The sequence below is a fragment of the Eptesicus fuscus genome, chromosome 3 (genome assembly GCF_027574615.1).
Source record: "Eptesicus fuscus isolate TK198812 chromosome 3, DD_ASM_mEF_20220401, whole genome shotgun sequence".
NCBI lineage: Eukaryota > Metazoa > Chordata > Mammalia > Chiroptera > Vespertilionidae > Eptesicus > Eptesicus fuscus.
Window position 1 is genome coordinate 24,311,410 of NC_072475.1, and position 19,843 is coordinate 24,331,252.

The 19,843-nt window shown below is 43.4% G+C and overlaps 1 protein-coding gene and 1 pseudogene across 4 annotated transcripts in view; one reads left to right on the forward strand and one right to left on the reverse strand.

Annotated features, from left to right (window-relative positions):
- The window catches only part of KPNA4 (karyopherin subunit alpha 4), a 74,105-nt gene that overhangs the window by 7,095 nt on the left and 47,167 nt on the right, over window positions 1–19,843 (reverse strand). The window contains exons 18-19 of one of the 4 annotated variants that reach the window (XR_008555519.1): window positions 15,854–15,907; window positions 14,860–14,929 (exon numbers count right to left, since the gene is read on the reverse strand). The exons of 1 other annotated variant lie outside the window; for it this stretch is intronic. The gene's annotated coding sequence lies outside the window, so the exon portion shown is untranslated. Of the gene's footprint in view, window positions 1–2,255; window positions 2,320–14,859; window positions 14,930–15,853; window positions 15,908–19,843 lie in introns of those variants that run through there. 2 more of the 4 variants (XM_054713687.1, XM_054713688.1) reach the window with 2 other exon arrangements.
- On the forward strand, window positions 18,310–18,906 carry LOC103286791 (60S ribosomal protein L7-like; annotated as a pseudogene).

Genomic DNA, 19,843 nt, shown 5'->3' on the forward strand with positions numbered 1-19,843 from the left:
AGGGTCGGACCTGCAATACCGCCGTTTGTCCACCATCCAGAACTGAAGTATCATTGCTGTTATGAACACATTAACAACTGTTGGACATAGAAACCGGGACTCAAAAGAACTGTTGGCCCAGAAAGAAACTCACTACAGACTGATTCATTTGCCTCTCAGCATAACCATTATTGCTTGTCTCATTTTCAGTTCCTATAAGTGTATTCCTAGTATCACATGAGCTCACTCATCTAGGGGAAAAGATGAACAACATAGACTGAAGAACAAGAACAGCATCCATCAGACTGTCAGACCTCAGAGGGAAAGTAGGGGAGGGTGGGGACAAGGGAGATAGATCAACCAAAGGACTTGTGTGCTTGCATATGAGCCTAACCAATGATCACGGACAACAGGGGGAGGGGGGCTTGTGTGTGGGGGGGATTGGGAAGGGAACGGGGGGAGGGGGTTGAGGACAAATATGTGATACCTTAATCAATAAAGTAATTAAAAAAAAAAAAAAAAACAATGTGGTATATGCTAAACATTCGCTTTTCCTCTGGGAGCCTGGAATTTTGGTACATTCTAGGCAAAATTTGCCTATGTAACCAGCCTTCAATAAAAGCCTTGGGTACTGAAAAAAAAAAAAAAAAAAAAAAAAAAAAAAAAAAAAGTTGTAAGGTAAGTTGTGATTTAACTTTATAACAATCCACAACAGATACAATTAGATTAGTGCCATGCCTCTAAGTGGTAACACACTGGGAGACTATACTAGATGATTATGCTAACATTGCTCAAAGCATTTCTGAAACTCTTTTCTAGTAATTATTTTTAGAGTTAGTCTATGAACCAGACAAAAAAACCAAAAAATAAATCATCATATTATTGCATCGGTCTATTTCATATTTGCTTTTTTTAAAAAATTGAACAGCCTGGGTATTGTGGCTTGGTGATTGAGAATTAACCTATGAACCAGGAGGTCATGGTTCGATTCCCAGGCAGGGCACATGCCCGGGTTGTAGGCTGGGCCTATCTCTGTTTCTATCTCTCGCTCCCTCTCCTTTCCTCTCTGATATATATATATATATATATATATATATATATATATATATATATGTAAATTTTTTTAAAAAAATTGAACAGATTACAAGAAGGGAAACTAGCCCTACTAGACATTCATACTGAAAAATCCCTGTAATTAAAACAATGAGTTAGTGGTGCTAAAATAAACAGATAGGCCGGCGGGATAAAGCACAGCAGGGTCACAGCTCTCACTGTTTTTGCACAGTGTTGCGGTTTTGCCTATGGCTGCTTTTCCCACAACAGCAGAGATTTTATGACCCGCAAGCCTACGTATTTACTATATGGCCCTTTAAGAAACAGTTTGCTGACTCCTGGACTAGAGGGTCCTGAAATAGATTCAGGAACATATAACAATTAACATGTGATAAAGGTAGCATCTCAAATTATCGAAGCAAGATGTTTAAAGAAATGGTGCCAGGGACAATTCATTAGACATTTGGAAAAAGATAAAATTAGATCCGTACTTCTCACTCTACATAAGAATAAATTCCAAATGGATTAAGATTTGAAATAAAGTAAAAATTAAACTATACAACTATTAGACAAATACATGAGTGAATATCTCTTCCTACTCTGTGTAGGGAGAGGCTTTTTAATTATGACTAAAACCTGCCTTGATAACACAGCAGTGTTCACTTCCGCAGAGAAGTTGGTGCTGATAGCATGTGACTGACACCCTACTACCATCCTGGTACTAAGTCCCTGCCTGCCTGGACCTGCATTTATTGCCCATTTCTAATCTCACTTTACTTGCCTATCTGCCATGACGATCCCATAGGTGACTCTCAATAAATTCAGAATTATTTTGGTTGCAAGTAACAGAAAAGCAGCTCACAAGTAAGGATTAGACACCATATTTCACTCATGTGGGATGTAAAACTGAAACTCATGGACACGAATAGCAGTGTGGTGGTTGCTAGAGGGAAGGAGGTGGGGGGGGGGGTTGAGGGATGAAGGGGGCCTATATATGATGACGGAAGATGATTTGACTATGGGTGGTAGACACATAGCTCGATATACATCTTGTAACATAGAAATCCACCCTAAAACCTATATGATCCTGTTAACCAATGTCCCCCCAATAGATTTAAAAGAATAAAAGTTAGACAAACAAGAAATTATTAACGAGAAATCTGAAGGCAAGTGGTGGCCTGTGCCCTTACAGCAGCTCGGTGGTAGCAGTCCCCGCACCTCTGTGGTTCTCGTAGCCGCGCCCTCATGGTGCAGGAAGGTGCCCAGCATCAGCATAATGTCCGCCTGCTGTTCAGAAAAGGAAGAAGGGAAGAGGGGATGGTGCCAGCCCTGGCTGTCCCTTTTACCAGGAAAGAAAAGCTTTTCCAGAAACTTCTCAGCATTCTTGTATGCATGGCTTCATAGCCAAAATTATGTCAAGGGGGCTGGCATGGGCCCTAACAGCCTTGCCGAAGTTATTTTTTAAAAATACATCTGCATAAACCGGTTTGGCTCAGTGGATAGCGTCGGCCTGCGGACTCAGGGGTCCCGGGTTCGATTCCGGTCAAGGGCATGTACATGGTTGCAGGCACATCCCCAGTGGGGGGTGTGCAGGAGGCAGCTGATCCCCAGTGGGGGGTGTGCAGGAGGCAGCTGATCGATTTTCTAACTCTCTATCCCTCTCTCTTCCTCTCTGAAAAAATCAATAAAATATATTTAAAAATAAAAATAAAAATAAAAATACATCTGCATAAAATATAGCTCACAAATGCAACAGAAATAACTGATTTTTGAAAGAAGGCTCTTTTGTTTATGAGTCAGATGCTATCACGACTTCTGATGAGAAACAAAATAATTAAACCAATTTTGTTACTTATGAGACAACTTTGAGAACTTCCTTTTGAAGGAGTTCGAAACACAAAGAGCAAATTCGGCATTAGTCTCTGCTTGAACTGGGTTTGTGTATGCTAGCTGATGCTTGAACTAGACTAATAGCTTTTATGTTGCTAACATTTCTGGTCTTTGTTAGCATTCTGCTCTGACCTGTGCACCAATGAGCTGAGGTCCATATGTAGGCCATGAGTGATCCCACCCGGCCAGTGTGGCTCAGTGGTTGAGTGTGGACCTATGAACCAAAAGGTCAGGGTTCGATTCCGTGGTCAGGGCTCATGCCTGGGTTGCAGGCTCGATCCCCAGTAGGAGGCAGCTGATCAATGATTTTCTCTCATCATTGATGTTTCTATCTTCCTCTCCCTCTCCCTTCCTCTCTGAAATCAATAAAAATATATATATTTTTAAAAAAGCATGGTCTCTGTGCCCACAAAGCCACCTTCATCACAAGTTCTCTGTCAGAACTTGTTAAAATAAACTTGTTACGAGACAGGTTAATTTAGTTCATTTTTCAAGTATGCACTTACAAGATGATCATCTATATCTGTTGAGTATCAACACCGGAAGGTTAAACTTTATCTCAATTTCACCTTTATAATAAAGCTGTTTTACCCTTTCTTTCCCTTTTCAAGTGAGAAAATAATCTCTAGGTTCATGGCACAGTTGAAGACTACAGTATGAAATAAAATCCACTTTCTAAAAATACTTTCTGATGACCAAAAAAAATAATAATTTCTTTCTAAAATCATGATTAGTACAAGAAATGAAAAAAGTGGGATATATAATAACCCTGCCCTTTAGGGTAACCAATGTGGTGTGTGTGGAAATGGCCTCGACTTGTGAACTTAACTCAGAATAAGAACCTCGCTGTGTTTTCTTGTCACCAAAGAATTAAGTTAGTGGAGACTGGCGTAGTGATGTCACTTGGACTTAATGAAAACATGGCCTTATTAAAAGTCTCTTGAATCCTTTCCTGTCCATAAGTTGGGCAGCTTCTGTATTCTCCAGGTTTTCCAATTGCTTGCTAACATCTGATGGAGTGTGAACTTGAGGCTTTATCATCTTTTCCTAAGGAATGCAAATGTTCTCTCCTCCCAGAACCTTTCTTTCTCCCCAGCAAGTACTTCTAACCTACAAGACAAGCAGTGAGGAGGTCAGCTGAATCAATTAACTTACTCCTTGAGGTTTTTAAAAATTATATTTTTTAGAGAGGAAGGGAGAGGGATAGAGAGTTAGAAACATTGATGAGAGAGAAACATCCATCAGCTGCCTCCTGCACAACCTCTACTGGGGATCTAGCCCGCAACCAAGGTACATGCCTTTGACCAGAATCAGACCCAGGACCCTTCAGTCCGCAGGCCGACACTCTATCCACAGAGCCAAATCAGTTAGGGCTAAAAAATATTTTTATTGATTTTTTTTTTTTTTTTTAGAGAGAGAGGAAGGGAGAAAGAGAGTGAAATATCAATGTGAGAGAGTAACATTGATTGGCAGTCTCCTGCACGTCCCCTACTGGAAACCAGAATCGAACCAGCCACCTTTTGGTGCATGGAACGACACCCAATCAACTGAGCCACACCAGCCAGGGCTATCCCTTGAGTTTGAAAGTGCAATTCCTTTCAATCACCTCCCACCCTCAATATCCAGCACCTGGGGAAATTCTCAAGCCTTCCCCTAAGATTTCTGAAAACTTCCATGGATTTCCTTTGAAGTTCCCCTTGGCCCTATGGGTGATGTTTCTGTTTCACCCCTTTGTCATGCCAGAATGCACAGCTCAACCCCATTTCCAGGTTCCACAAGAAATCTCTTCGCCCCACGCATGCTATATTTGAAAAGTCTTTACTAGAGGTTAGAGGATTGCACGGCTCAGCACCCAACATTTCTCCACCTTCTTGGCCTCCCTCTTCTGTCCTTTTCTCCTGGATCCCTCGTCCTCCAGCCCCAAAGTCTTCCTGCTCAGTTATTCAGGCAGCCTCCTGTGTTCTTGTAAGCCCACGGCTCCTAAAATTTGGTCTCCAGCCCTAGCTGGTTTGGCTCAGTGGATAGAGTGTCAGCCTGCGGACTGAAGGGTCCCGGGTTCGATTCTGGTCAAGGGCACATGCCCAGGTTGCGGGCTCCATCCCCAGTAGGGAGCATGCAGAAGGCAGCCAATCAATGATTCTCTCTCATCATTGATGTTTCTATATCTCTCTCCCTCTCCCTTCCTCTCAGAAATATATAGATATATATAATTTGGTCTCCAAACCAGTAGCACCAGCAGCATCGAGGAACGTGTTAGAAACGCAAACTCTCAGGCCCAACCCCAGAGCTACTGAATCAGAAACTCCTGGAGCAGGGCACTGGCCATCTGTGTTTCAACAAACCCTCTAGGGCTTTCAGTGCTTCTTGGAGAATTTAAGAACGTCTGCCTTCCTATCTGGGGTGTAAGCTCTGCCCCATGTCTGCCTCCGAAGTTATTTTGTGAACAACAGAGCACCCCCCCCCCCCCCCCACACACACACATACACACTCCCACCAAAAGAGGCATCCTCACACCAGCTACTGAGAGGACATATCGATCCCTATCAAACTATATTCCATGTTCGTTAGAATACATTTGCTTCTTGCTTTTCTTTCTCTCTACCATTCCACTTCCTCCTGAACTTTTCTTTCCACTGTGACCTCTGGAACTTCTGTTTCCAGGAAAACCAGGCTCCCTTCCTTGTTAGGAGACACAGAGGCGGGGCGAGGGCCCTCGCCGTTCTTGTGACCACACAAGACTGACTTACCGAGTGGCCGAGCCACTCCAGAGTAACCTGGGTGGGTCCAGCCTGTGGGTGTTTGATAGACAATGTATTCCGGACACTTAAGTGTAGAGCTTGTGAGGATAAGGTGTGCATGGAATTAACTAGCAACACCAAACTCTGAGAGGTTGAAAGGCTAGTATAAATGAGGGGTGCTCCCACTACACCAACAGGTAATTAACTCAAAGGCGTTGGTTGAGTTACTTTGAGGAGCAGAGGAGATACAGGGAGGGAAGAGACGTGACACAACCCCAATCCCAACCACACCTGCCCCAGAAGTTTACAGACCAGGTCATGAGTAAATCCTCCAAGAAGCAGGGGCTACCCTATTTCCTAGAGGCCGATGCTCTTTCCAAGGAATGGAAGGAGACTTCACTGGGCCGAGGACTTCTTAGAAGCCCCCCAATTCTTTATGAGATGTCTCTTCCATCCCTCAAGTCCTGGCTACTTTCGGTCACTGCCCTCTCTGGCCATCTCTCTTATGCACAGTCAGCCCCTTCTTTCTCTGATCTTTCCTTCCCTGACCTAGTTTTCTACCCTCCCACTTCCTCCTGACCTTTTCTTTCCACCGTGACCTCTGGAACTTCTGTTTCCAGGGAAGCAAACTCCCCCATAGACTCCACCTTCCCAAAGTTCCCTCCACTGGGAAAGCTGGCTTTCCCCCGAGGCACCATGTGCCCTGCAGCTCCCTCCGGGAACACTGCCCTTTCTCCCTCACTCGGGTGCATGAACCACCGGACCTCATCAGCTGTGGACACGGACAAGAACACAGTCTGTGTTTGTCCTTCAGTCCCCACCGCCAGCAACACCTCGGCCCCCAGAGCTTCCCTCAGATGTGTTGTGACCCCAGAGGGTGACTCGCAGGGACTTTTTGCTCTTCTCCCCAAGCTCTTAAATTGCACTGTCTCTTCAAGCCATTAGAGGCTTGCCCTCCCTAGGCCCTCTCTGCACTGCTCCCCCCCCCAGCTGCTCTGTGACCCAGCCAGACCTCCACGTCTCCCAGGGCCGCCCATCATCCAGTCCCTACAGCTTCTACCTGAATCCCTCGGGGGTCTCCATGTACTTCATCCATCTTCACATCTTCCACCCACCAGGCAGCCATGTCTTTTTCCTCTTTCTTTTTTTGTTTTGCTTTTCCCTCCCCGCTTTAGGATATCATTGACAAATCACATTGTGTCAATGTAAGGTGTACAATGCAACGATTGGGTAAATGTATCTATTGTGACATGATTACCACAAAAAAGCGAGTTGACACATACCACCTCACACAGTACTCTTTCCTTGTCCTTTTCCCTTTTCAAACAAGCACAAGTTAACTCTCTACATCAGGGGTCCTCAAACTTTTTAAACAGGGGCCAGTTCACTGTCCCTCAGACCGTTGGAGGGCCGGACTATACTTAAAAAAAAAAAAACTATGAACAAATTCCTATGCACACTGCACATTTTCTTATTTTGAAGTAAAAAAACAAAATGGCAAAAACACCCGCATGTGGCCCGTGGGCCGTAGTTTGAGGACGCCTGCTCTACATGCACGTTGAGAATGCAGATGGATCTGAGGGGCTGAGGTATACAGCTTCGCACAAGCTGCCGCAGCACCTCCATCTTCTAGAAAGGCTCTCATATTCGGTTTTCAGGACACCGCATCCTTTGATCTTCCTTCTTTGGGGGGTCCTTTTCTACACCTAAGTTCCACGTTCACTAATGTTCCTTTCTTGGGCCCCGTTTTCCTTTCACTCCACGCATTTCTCTTGGCCAAACTTACTCCCATGGCTTCAGTTACCAGAGATAGGATGAAGATTCCCGGAGTTACAGCTTTAGCTAGGCCTCCTTCTCCACGCCAGAGCTGCTGATGTTCCTGCTCCCTGGACATCTCCTCTTGGATGTCCTCCAGGTACCTTATCATTAACATGTCCTAAATCATAGTCTGTGTCCCCATCTCAGCGAGTGGCTCTATCACTCTGCTAATTGCCCAAGACTAGGGGTCTCTTCATTCCCACTTCACCTTCACTCTCTACAATCTCTCAATTACAAAGTCTAGAGTCAGGTCCTGACCTCTTGGTTCAGGTCAATAGGATTCCTCTTGGATATTCGATCTCGTGGGACTCCCCAGCTTGAGTTTTGCTCTCCTCCAAGGCAGGGCTTTCCAATCTGTTTCTCACCGTGGTACACACAGCTTTTGCCCAGTGGATACCATTTGGGACTGTGGGATGAAGCTATCGGGTGATGCCTTTTGCCTCAGAGACTAAGGCGTTTGTAATCTTGGCGCACGTCAAAGCTGTTCATGCCATGCTGAGAAGCTCTGGGCTAATTGCTTCACCCTCCGCCGACAGAGTGAGCTTTCTAAAGCACAGACCTTCCCGAGTCCCTGTCCTGCCCAGAGTCCTTCCGTGGCTGCCCAGCAGCTTGCGCCGCTCTTCAAGGTCCAACCCTGTGTCCTCCAGCCTCCTCACTCCCTCTTGCCTTCTCCTCACAGCCCCTTCGTCATGCCCCAATCACACTGGAAGGACTCGCCTTTATTAGCCAGAGAGGCCTCTGAGCTCTCCCCCTCCCACAGGACCCTGCACCTCCCCCATGGCTGGCACTCACTACCAACTAACAGGTAAATTAACCAAGGGCAGGGACTATGCTGGGAATTGGGTCTGACCCATAGTAAGAAGCCACATATATCTTGAAGAGTGAGTGAAAGAGTCAGCTTTTGTGATAGAGCACTAAACTAGGGAGGAGAAACTTGGGTCCCGGCTGTGCCACTAACCTGCTAAACCACCCTAGAGACCACTAACCTGCTAAACCACCCTAGAGACCACTAACCTGCTAAACCATCCTAGAGACCACTAACCTGCTAAACCATCCTAGAGACCACTAACCTGCTAAACCACCCTAGAGACCACTAACCTGCTAAACCATCCCAGAGACCCCTGTCTGAGCCTCAGTCTTCTCATCCACCAACTGAGGCACCTGACCTCTGAATTCCCTTCCAGCTCCAAAGGCCCATGCTCCCCGGCTCTTTGGATCCCAGTACTTCAAAGCCATGCAATTCTTCACCTTTGCAAATAAATGAAGGTTTACATTTGTAACAAGGACTACAAATTTCTGTACTAGTGGAAATCAGAAAGTAAATACATGTAAACAGTATCTTTTTAGTAATACTTTTTTAAAATCCCCAATTTGTGAAGACAGCAAACCTGGGGGCCCCCCCTCCCCCACCGCCACTCCTCTGCCCCTAGTGTTGGGTGTTTAATGCTTGGCATGAGGAGGTGAGGCAGGTGTCCAGGTGAAGGTGAAGGTCCCAGAGCCCCTGGGCCTCCTCTCTTCCTGCCTTCATTCCCTTCTCTCTAGGTTCCAGGCAAACAGATCTGCTGTTTGAAGGCTGACTACGAAATAAGGTTGAAGTGAAGGCGGTAGAGAGGTAGGTAACACAGAGTCAGGGCAGGCTCTTCAGTAAGTCCATTCAAGGCTCTCCTGATCTTCCCAGACCAGTCACCAAACAAAAAGCTTTAGTCATAAAGAGAATGGATTACACTAATGCTACACGTTATATTGGGCAGCGACTCCAACTGAAACGAAGCCAATAAAGGACCCAGCTCAAGAAGAAAGAGAATGTCGCTCCTCCCAAGAAAAAGAACACAAGGAACTCAGCCACTGTTGAGGGTTTGATCCTGAAATTCTGTTGGGTTGTTTAGGACTGAAACCAAGTGTCAGGCCAAGGTCATTGCTTCTATTGGGGTTCCTGCCAAGTAGTAAATTTACGGTTCAAAGGCCTTGCTAATAACGGAGAGCTTATAATGCTGGCCATCAAATGCTAAACCATTGAGTTGTTGCATTGATTGTGGGCAAACTGAAGCTTATGCTATGGTATTCTTGATCATTTATATATTTCTTCTTTAGTTTGTGAGGAACAATAGCTATAATAACCACATACACATATATACAAATACATCACTAGCCATTCTGGTATGTAATCTAAGCCATATATTAATGATTATTTTTATTTCTATAGGTTTTTTTTTAACTTTTAGGTATATATTTCTTATTTGACCTTTATTCACATTTGCTTTTAATTTTTTTTTTCTAATACATCCAATAGAGTAGTAGGCAAGCAGTGAGATTTGATGGGCTGAGAGACGAGAAGCATGGCAATGACTGGATGTGAGGAGTGATGAGGGAGAGGCATGCTTCAGCAGCTCATCATTTGCAATATGTGCTCCTGGAGATAAAATCACTTTTCTCCTGCCTTTCAAGGAAGAGATGGCGGGGTTGTTGAACTAGACCTGCCACACCAAGGTGGCTTCCTGCAGGAGGATGGGCCCAGAGCTGTATCTTCTAGGAAGTGATCGGTCCCCTGGGTTGCGAGGGTTGGAAAGGAGAAACTGACAAACCTGAGGGAACAGGGACAGGGATGGGATGTCACCCTGAAATTACAGTATGTTTATAAGACTTCATTTTGCTAGTAGTCTTGTTCTTGCTCTCCTGTTGGTTTTGGAGAAGCGAGCGCCCCTGTTGGGAACTGGCTGTGAAGGGACACACATGGTAAGGATCTGCAGGTCACGTGAAGGAGGCCTACAGCTTCAGGGCACTGAAGTCTGCCAACAGCCCAGGCGGGCCTCAGAGGGAATCCTTCTCAAGCCAAACCTCAAAAAGAGAACACAGCCCAGACAACATCTTGTTCGCAGTCTGGTGAGTCCCTGAAGCAGAGCACCCAGGACTTTTCACCCTCAGACACTGTGAGATAATAAAGGTATGTTGTTTTAAACTGCAAAATATAAAGTTGAACTAACTAGGAATATTTACTTTTCCAGCAACTCGGTATGCACAGAAAAATTTTAAGTCCAACAATTCTCCACTGCCTAATTTCCCCAAAGCCTTATAACTTATTGCTGTCCAAAAGAAGGTGAAGTTTTTTAAATAAAAATATGTTTTTATTGATTTTTAGAAAGAGAGGAAGGGAGAGAGATAGAAACATTGATGAGAGAGAAACATCAATTGGCTGCCTCTTGCACACCCCCTACTGGGGATCAAGACCACAACCTGGGCATGTGCCCTGACCGGGAATCAAACCAGCGACCTCTTGGTACATGGGTTGACGCTCAATCACTGAGCCACACCGGCCAGGTGAAGGTGGAAGGTTTTTAGAAAGAAAATAAAAAAGGCATTTTTTAAAATATTTTATTGATTTTTTACAGAGAGGAAGAGAGAGGGATAGAGAGTTAGAAACATCGATCAGCTGCCTCTTGCACACCCCCTACTGGGATGTGCCCGCAACCAAGGTACATGCCCTTGACCAGAATCGAACCTGGGACCCTTGAGTCCACAGGCCGACGCTCTATCCACTGAGCCAAACCGGTTTCGGCAAAAAAGGCATTTATAGAAGCAAAATTCAGCAATAATATTTCAAACATGGAGACAGAATTTGCTAGGAGGGATTTTGTGACATGACTGACCGTGGTCATTTTTTAAAATTGATTTTTTAGAGAGAGAGAGAGAGAGAGGAGAGAGAGAGAGAAAACATCAGTTTGTTGTTCCACTTAGGCATTCATTGGTTGATTCCTGTATGTGTCCTGACCAGGGATGGAACCCACAACCTTGGCCTGTTGGGATGACATTCTAACCAACTGAGCTACCCGGCCAGGGCACCATGTTATTCTTCGTAGCCACCTTTTTCTGCGCTCTTTTCCTTTTCCTTTTCCTTTTCCTTGTCCTTCTCTTTCTCTTTGCCACTCCCCTCCTCCTGACCCCTCCCCTACTTCTCCTTCTTCTTCTGCCTCTTTTATATTCCAGAAAGGATGTTCGGCACTTTGCATATGTCCTATCAGGGGACAGAACATGTGTATTTTTCTCAGACCAACAAACTGAGGCTGAGACTGATGAAGTAGTTGCTCTCATCTAGTAAATGAGGCAGAGGTAGGAGTCAGAGCCAGGCCTGCTTGGCACAGATGCCCAGGTTCTCTCCACCACCCCCGTGTCAGCAAGTCAGCAAGTACACAGGGCTTGGTGGGCAATCTGCTTCATTAGAGGCCACCTCTTCCTTCTCCTTCTCCTTCTCTTCTCTTCTCTTCTCTTCTCTTCTCTTCTCTTCTCTTCTCTTCTCTTCTCTTCTCTTCTCTTCTCTTCTCTTCTCTTCCCTTCTCTTCCCTTCTCTTCCCTTCTCTTCCCTTCTCTTCCCTTCTCTTCCCTTCTCTTCCCTTCTCTTCTCTTCTCTTCTCTTCTCTTCTCTTCTCTTCTCTTCTCTTCTCTTCTCTCTTCTCTTCTCTTCTCCTCTTCTCTTCTCTTCTCTTCTCTTCTCTTCTCTTCTCTTCTCTTCTCTTCTCTTCTCTCTTCTCTTCTCTTCTCTTCTCTTCTCTTCTCTTCCCCTCCCCTCCCCCCTCCCCTCCCCTCTCCTCTCCCATCCTCCCTGCCCTCCTCTCCCTCCCCCCCTCTCTCTAGTTAGGGAGCCAGGAAACCTATAAACCCTTAGGAAACAGGTAGGTGACAATACAGGGAAGATACAGCTAATTGCTCAAAGGACTGATATCGATGGTGAGTGCTCGGGGAGCATGAGCGGTGAGGTGCTTGTGAACTCACAGAGAGAAAGGAGGCTTCAGGAAAACTCATAGAGAGAAAGGAGTCTGAGCTGGACCAGATATGGCTCCACCCTGGGCCCTTTCTTCGAGGGCCCACTCTGGTCCTTCTTCAGTCACACCCACCACGGGAGTGAGGGGTCTGTGAGGAAGTGCCCACCCAGAGCCTGCATCCCCCCTCTTTGCACCCTGCTCTGTGTACTGGGACCCCAGAATCTTGGCCAAACACCCTGAAACCACTTCTAGGGACTGCACAGGGCTTCTGCTGACATCCACAGGTAGGTGCTGGGTTGAGTAGAAAGTGGAAAGGAAGCAGTGCAGGCCAAGGCCCTGAGGCTGAGGACTAGCGGCAGGCTCTTCCTGTAGCACCACATGCTGGCCCAGAACAAGAATTACAAATGAGACCAAAACCGGTTTGGCTCAGTGGATAGAGCGTCGGCCTGCAGACTGAAAGGTCCCAGGTTCGATTCCAGTCAAGGGCATGTTCCTTGGTTGCAGGCACACCCCCAGTAGGGGGTGTGTAAGAGGCAGCTGATCGATGTTTCTCTCTATCCCTCTCTCTTCCTCTCTGTAAAAAATCAATAAAATATATTATTTAAAAAAAAACAAAAACAAAAAAACAAATGAGAACTTAGCCTTCCTGGGCTATCATGAAGGTCAGGGGAAGACGGTAGAACATTTCTTCTTTAAACGTTTTATGGTTAAATTGCAATATTTCAATATTTGAACGTGAGTAATATTGATTCAAATGTGCACTTTTGGGCTGAGCCTGGCCAGAAAGAATGTGGAAGGGGGCGGACGTGTGAGGAATGAGATGTTAGGAAGTGAGTCCGTGCAAGTGGTACCGGTGGATCTCGCACAGTGCTCGGTGGGGGATGGGCTCTTCTTTCCAATGCGTAAGAAATGAGAAGCCCTTACCTGAATTTGTGTACACTCAGGTTTATAAACCACAAGTTTCATATGAGGCATTACGATCTTGTGGCCTCTGTAATTTCCTTTCAGTGAACTCCACACAGCTTAAATCAAAGAGTACGTTTCTGAGCAGCAATTCAGACCGGTATTACAAGCAGGCAAGAAAAGCCGGGGGCCAGGGATGATAGATATGTTCTATAATAAATTAAGAAACAAACAAACAAAACTGGGACCAAGCAGAATGACCAACAACAGGAGAGTTATTAAGTAATGAAAAACTATGTAGCCATTAAAAAATCATGTCATAGAAGATAATTTTGTGACTTGATAAATTATTCATGATGTAAGTGAAAAGAGCAGGGCATAAAATTGAACATGGTATAATACCAAGTTTGTTTTAAATAGATATCATATGCCTATTTAAAAGACTGAAAGTAGCCCTGGCTGGTTTGGCTCAGTGGATCGAGCGTGGGCCTGCGGACTCAAGGGTCTCGGGTTCGATTCTGGTCAGGGGCACATACCCTGGTTGCAGCCTCAGTCCCCAGTGTGGGGCATGCAGGAGGCAGCCTATCAATGATTCCCTTTCATCACTTATGTTTCTCTCTCGCTCTTCCTTTCCCTTCCTCTCTGAAATCAATACAAATATATTTTAAAAAAAGATTGAAAGTAAATACATCATCATGGTAACTATTTCTGGTTGGTGAATTATAGACATTTTTTTTATGTCCCCATATATCCAAATGTTATTTGAGAAATGTGTGCTATTGTTATAAACACACACACACACACACACACACACACACACACACACACATATGCATGCACGCGAGTGTGCGTGTGATCTGAAGAAAAGAACAAAAAGCAGAACTAGGAGTTATTGACAGAGGATCCCATGTCAATAGGGTGATGTGTATTCCCCTGTGAGAACCTGCTTGAAATGTGGAAATGATGACCATGTAGAAGAGCTAAAAGAAAGAAACCCTCACCAGGAAGGAGAGTGGGTGAAAGAGGGTGAGTCCGAGGAGGTATCAGGTGATTTCAAGGTGAGAAGCAGACCTAGGCAAGTTAATCAGAGCAGAGGAAGCCCACAATGCAAGTGTGAAGAGACAGAAGTGGAGATGACAGCCCACCTTAGCTGCAAAAGCTGAAGAGGCTCTAGGCCAGGTAGATGGATGAGAAAGGGGCCTAAACACAAGCATAAACATCTGGCCCCTTAAACCCTCTACCCACATGTGCATGCAAAACAATTGACATTTAACTTCAAGGCAAAAAAGTGAAAAGGAAAACAAGTGGGCTCTTATCCAAAGAAAATGATCTGCTTAGGGCAAACTAAGCTTCCTCCCTCCTTTTCTGAAATGCTGAGGTGCTCAGCCTGTCCAACCAGCATCCTCTCTAAACACCTTAATGCCAAGTCTTCCACAAGAACTGCACAAAGCATGCAGCATTCTGTCTCGTCAGTTTAAGGAGAGGCTCTAAGGGGAAAAGACTGCAATGCAACAGCAGAGCAAATGTAGACTAGCTACCTGGAATAATCAACAGGCTCTTCATTCTTAAGCAGGAACAGAAGACTCAGGTATACATGAACACCAGTGACAAAAAAAGATAAGGATCAAGATAAGCAAAACTTAGCTGATCACAGAAAAAAAACAACAAATATAATTCTTTAAATACAAGGAAGAATAACCTTTTAATATTTAGCAAGATTTATGAAGCCAGTAGCCCATAAAATAAGGATGGAATGCAATGAAGAAGGAACATTCAGGAATACAAATGAAGCTCCTGAATATGAAAAAAAGGGCAAAATTTAAAAAATTAATAAAAAGATTGATAAAGTGAAAACAACAACAACAACAAACCATCCCCAAAAAACAACATTCCCAGAATGTTAAAAAACAAACAAAAAAAGACAAAGGGATGAAAAGTAGCATTTAAGACTCAGCATTTATATTCCAGAAGGAGAGAAGAGAGGAACTGGAGGAGAAATCAGGTGTTACAGAACAACGAGGATAAATTATTTTTAAAAATTACAAAACATTTTCAAGCCCTGGCTGGTCTGGCTCGGCAGTTAGAGCATCAGCCCAGGGACCGATGGGTCATGGGTTCGATTTCCGGCCAAGGGCAGGTACCTCGCTTTCAGATTCCTCCCATGCCCCAACTTTTGGGAGACAACCAATCAATGTGTTTCTTTCACAATGATGTTTCTCTTTCTCTCTCTCTCCCCCCCTCCTCTCCTTCCTTTCCCCTCTCTAAAAAAGAAACAAAAAAATTTTTTTTTCCAAAATCTGAAGGAAGTCACACGTCTGCCAAACATGATAAATTAAGCAAGATCCAGGATAGATATGTCATCATAAAGTTTCAAAACACCAAGTGTAAAGAGATCCTTAAAAGATTCAGCGGAAAAGGGCAATAAACAGACCACCAATAAGGGAATGAGGATCCAATTGTTATAAGAATTATCATCAGTAATATTAGGTGCCAGAAGACAATGAAAAAATGTCTTCAAGACTCTGAGAATTCTAGATTCAAACGTAGATTTCTGTACCTGGTTAAATTAATGCAAAGGAAATACAGATATTTTCAGACACTCAAAAATTTACTACCTTCAAGAAAATTACTTGAGGATAAATGTCTACAGAATAAAAGGAATAAATAAGAAAGAAAAAGACATGGGATCCACAAAGGAATTGTCAACCCCTGGATTACCTCTTGCAATGAGTCCACATTGGAGCAGAGAATGGAAGGCTGTGGAAGAGATACCTCAGGGGGAAAAAGGAAATAGTGCTGTTAATTTTATAGAGAAGTAAATATAACCCTAGCACACTATTTTGCTCTGCAGTGAGCAATATATACAAACTAATGTAATCCCATTAGTTATTTTTCAACTTTTAGAACCAAATCACAGTCAAGACAGACAATTATAGTTACAGAATAAAAGGAAAAATAGCCCTAACCGGTTTGGCTCAGTGGATAGAGCGTCGGCCTGCAGACTGAAGGGTCCCTGGTTCAATTCCGGTCAAGGGCATGTACCTTGGTTGTGGGCACATCCCCGGTAGGGGTTGTGCAGGAGGCAGCTAATCGATGTTTCTCTCTCATTGATGTTTCTAACTCTCTATCCCTCTTCCTCTCTGTAAAAAAATCAATCCTATATAATAAAAGGCTAATATGTAAATTGACCGAACAGCAGAATGACTGGTCACTATGATGCTCACTGACCACCAGGGGGCAGACACTCAGTGCAGGAGCTGCCCCCTGGTGGTCCGTGCACTCCCACAGGGAGAGCACCGCTCAGCCAGAAGCTGGGCTCGCTGCTGGAAAGCACAGCGGTGGTGGCGGGAGCCTCTTCCGCCTCCAGCAGCACTAAGGAGCAGTGAGCCAAGCAATAAGGAGCAACAAGTGAGGGGCCCTGGACTACAAGAGGGAGCAGGCCGGGCTGAGGGACATCCCACCCCCACAAGTGCATGAATTTTGTGCACCGGGCCTCTAGTAAAATTATTAAAAAAGGAAAAATAAATCTAACAGTTTATAGCAACATTATTCATAATAGCAAAAACAAAGTGGAAACAACCAAAATGTGTATCAACTGAGATGCAGAAACAAAATGTGGTATAGCCATACACTGGGATATTATTCCGCCAATAAAAAGGAATGAAATAATGATACACACCAAAACTTGGATGAACCTCAAAAACATGCTAAATGAAAGAAGCTATATGGAACCACATATTGTATGGTCCCATTCATATGAAGTGTCTAGAACAGATAAACCTATAAAGACAGAAAGCAGATTAGTGGTGTGTTGAGGCTGGGGAAATGAGGAGTGACTGATAACAGGTATGGGTTTTTTGGGGGGTAATAAAAATGTTCTAAATTTATATTATGGTGATGGCTGCATAACTCTGTAAAAACTATTGGATTGTACACGCTTTTAAAAAAAAATAAAGTTGGGAGGTGAAAGAGGTACAGAGAAGTGAAAAAGAAGAATTGAATTGATAATACCCTTATCTTACTTATTGGGAAGTTGAGACAATGTTGAAAACTGGCAAAATAAAAAATGGAGGTTTAGGAGAACAATTTAAAGTATAACAGGTAACCAATAGAAGAATTAAAAAACGATAGATCAGAAATGGGAGAGAATAGAAGTGGGAGGTGATATTAGTGAGCTAAGTGTCTGTCTTTCATATTTCAGGTGGCATATATTATCTAAAGTTGGTAGAATAAAAACTAGAGATATATGTATATATTATTTAGAGTTTTGGAAGTAACCCCAATTATAATAAAAGGTACCTGTCTCTGGGGAATGAAAGTGGGATGGAGAAGAAGACTAGATGTTTCATTACAAGTGCTTTAGCATATCTGTTGTTTGTTTTGTTTTGTTTTGTTTTGTTTTACCATGGGCCTGTAGTGCTTTGATTAAAGCGAAAAGAAAAAAAAATAGACTGATTATAAAATTGAAAAACAAAGGAAAATATTTATATGGCTTTCAAATATGCTATCTTGTATGAAAGTACATATTTTCAATCCTCAACTGGACAATTAATTACAGGTCAAGTTAAAATATCTGTAATGAGACCAATTTCCGAATACTGCATTCTTCCATAGAGCCTGTAACACTGCCACCTTGTGGCAGAAAAATACTGCCAGTTAAACACATGAGATTAAAAAGTGTCTCTCCAGCCCTGTTCTCCACAAATCCAGTTCCTATCCATAAAGAATCCAATGTTAATAGTTTCTTGTGTATATTCTTCCAAAAATATTTTAAGCATATTCAAGCAAATATGTATTAACACAAATAGAATACTATATGTAATTATATATTTTGATTTTTCAGTCTTATACTATTTTAGAAATTTTTCTATATCAATACACAAAGATTCTTCCTTATTAGGTATAAAATATTCCATTATATGAATGTCGATTGATTTAACCAGTCCCTTATTGATAGTTAATTCAGCATTTTGATTTCTCAAATGATGCTGCAATGAGTAAATTTGTATATGTGCCATTTCTCACATTTTGGGAAGGTTACCTGTATTTATAGTTTTGAAAGATTTTATTGAATTCCCCTTCACTGAATTTGTACTCCAAACAGTAAGACATGAGTGTACTGTTTTCCTACACCAATGACGTTAAAGACTCTTCTGATATTTAACAATCTGGCTGGAACCATGGAGGGTGTAAAAGAAAAAGAGGTTCTTACTGTTCCAAAAACCCTTAAGAAAAAGTGAAGGAATTTCTCAGAGCTGAAGATCAAGTGCCTGAGAAGTTTGACCAAAAGATACTTTGAAAGACGAGGAAGCTTATTTATGAAAAAGCTAAGTACAATCACAAGGAACATAGGCTGATGTACAGAACTGAGATCACATGGCTAGGATGGCAAGAAAAGCTGGCGACTTCTATGTGCCTGCCAAGCCCAAATTGGCATTTGTCATCGGGGTCAGAGGTATCAATAGTGTGAGCCCAAAGATGTGAAAAGTGCTGCAGCTTCTTCCCCTTTGCTTCAACGGTACCTTTGTAAGGCTTAACAAGGCTCCCATTAACATGCTAAGGATTGTGGAACTCTATGTTGCATGGGGGTACCTAAACCTGAAGTCAGTAAATGAGTTAACCTACAAGTGCAGTTATGGCAAAATCAACAGAAATGAATTGCCCCAGCATTGATTGCTTGATTTCTTGGTAAACATGGCATCATCTGCATGGAGAATCTGATTCGTATATCTGCAGCCCAGATGGTTCTAAATTGTATATTTGTGGTTTAAACAGCATCATTAAAATACTGAGGACAGATGCATCCACAGATTTTGATTACATGGTTCTTTGCCCATTCTTCCCATTCTTTACTTTCCCGAATATGGTTCAAGGTACAATTATCCATCTCCTCCTATTTTGTCCACAGCTTTTTTAAATTAATCCTCACCCGAGGATATTTTTCCATTGATTTTTAGGGAGAGTGGAAAAAGAGAGGGAAAAACAGAAACATGGATGTGAGAGAAACACACCTACTGGTTGCCTCTTGCAGGAGCCCTGACCAGGGCCGGGGCCGGGGAGGAGCCTGCAACCAAGGCACGTGCCCTTGACTGGAATCAAACCCGGGACCATTGGTCTGCAGGCTGATGCTCTATCCACTGAGCCAAACTGGCCAGGGCTTATCCACTGCTCTTTAGGCAAGATCTGCTATCTCGTGGACAGGACCAGTGCTCTCTTAATGCAAAACATCATTGTTGTACAAGTTCTCAGGAAACCTTCTTATGGCTGCTTTCACATCATCATCCATATCATCTTGCACGAACCTGTTGATTGAACCCCCAGCACTATACCACCATTTCCAATACACTCTAGCCACTGGTCTGATGCTGCAACGGCAGGCCTGCTCACGCTTTGACTTGAGACTCCATGGTTTTGTCTATTCCAGATTGTCATATAATAGAAACCAGATGGTATAAAGCATTTATTTGATTCTAGCTTTCACCAGGCATAGTGTATTTGAAGTTCATTCATGTTGTCATGTGTATTAGTTTCTTTTTATTGATCACTAAAGCCATTTGTTGATGGATATACCTGTTTATTCCATTCACCAGTAGAAAGAACTTTGATCCAGAAAATAGAAGGTCATGGCCATGATAATGATTTTGGCTTAAATCAAGGACATTTGAACATGAACTAGATACTTGCTATTAAAGAATCGTCAGTTTTTTA